This window comes from Galeopterus variegatus, unplaced genomic scaffold (assembly GCF_000696425.1).
Source record: "Galeopterus variegatus unplaced genomic scaffold, G_variegatus-3.0.2 Scaffold8668, whole genome shotgun sequence".
Lineage (NCBI taxonomy): Eukaryota > Metazoa > Chordata > Mammalia > Dermoptera > Cynocephalidae > Galeopterus > Galeopterus variegatus.
Genome location: NW_007734779.1, coordinates 9,589 through 11,204, shown reverse-complemented (window position 1 = coordinate 11,204; position 1,616 = coordinate 9,589).

The following is a 1,616-nucleotide window of genomic DNA, read 5'->3' as shown; positions in this document are numbered from 1 at the left end:
AGGTCAGTGTCGGGGACATACACTGTCCCAGTAGCATTCAGACAGTGATGCAGAGCATAACTTTGCAGTTTCTCTTCTCTCCAAGTGGCCTGTCCTACGTGCAGCTGCTGGAATAGGGGCCTATCCTGGCAAAGCCTTCACAGACCCTGTCCCTCACCTGTGCCATCTCTGGGCACATTGTCCCTAGCAACACTGCTACTTGGAACTGGGTCAGGCAGCCCTCAGGAAGAGGTCTGGATTGGTGGCAAGAAGGCACTACAGGGGCACATGGTATAGACAGTGTGGATTATCTACACAAGACTGATTAATCTTCATTAGTAAAGTGAGACATGGAGAGATGAACACAGAGTTTGGAATGAGTCTTGTCTCTGGAAAATGAGTGAATAGGATGGTTATAAGAAGGATGAAAAAGAGATTCTGTTTTTCATGCCATGTGATGGGCTCACTGCTATTTTATTTTATTACCATTCTCTTAATAAACTTGAAAGAAAGGAAAACTGGCAAAATATAAATGTATCCATACAAATGATGACACATGAAGGGACAGTGAATACGTGAAGTAGAGGCCTAATCTCACTGGAAGGAAAGAAGCAGAAATTTAAATGCTTCTCTCAGAAAGCAGGAAGTATGACCAGACACCTTAATGCCAGTGTAGGAAATCAGGACTAATCCCTGCACCAACATGACTTCAGTCCTCCGGGAGGGAGAGACATGCGCTGCTTTCACTGGTGCATTTTAAACATCAGTGATTCTCACAGCAGAAAATTCTACAGAATGAGGTTTCACAGTGAGAAGTAAACAGCAGTCACTGAAAAAGAGGATTGTTCTGATGCTCACAGCTGAAGTGAGTCCTTGGGAGGAGGGTTGATTCCTGTTTATTCTGGGGCTGCTTCTTATGCATCTGTTATCCCAGTTGATGAAGGGCAGGGCAGACTTCCACTCTCTCAATCCAAACTAATTTCTGCTTTCTCAGTATAACCAGTGACTCAAAAACACTCCTGATCTCCAAGGTGCATGTATGAAACGGTTTGTGCAGGAATGTTCTCAGATGTATGTTCTGGTTCACCAAAACCTAGAAAACTCCCACATGCCCTCTGACTGTGGGACAGTGTAATAAATTGATGTATATTCAGAAAACAGAATGATATACAGAAGCACAAAATAGTTAAGCTGCAAAGACAGGGACAATGACTTTGGCCAGAGTAGACCTAGAGCTGGGGTCTGGTGCTCACAGACCCCTTGAGCCCTTTCTTCAACCCCTCAAATGCAGGTCTATAATCTAGGTCACCCGCAAAAAGTTCCTTGGAGCCTTGGTTGAAGAAGGAATAGTCTTTATTCAGCACACACAACATTATGAGCTAAGCAGTCCCCAGAGAAGCTCAGAAACTCAACTGCTACTGGCAAAGTCCAAAGAAAAACTGAGCAGCTGCCAGCAGAGTAAACATGCTCTATTGTTAGATTTGAGTTCTGGGGCCAGCCTCCTTCAAAAACTGAAGAATACAAAATAGCGAATAACTAGAAAGATTCAAGGGTGAACATGCACACTACCTCCACACACACAACTTGTTGACAACAAATGTGGAGGGAGCCTGACTAAATTATCCTATTTTCCCCAC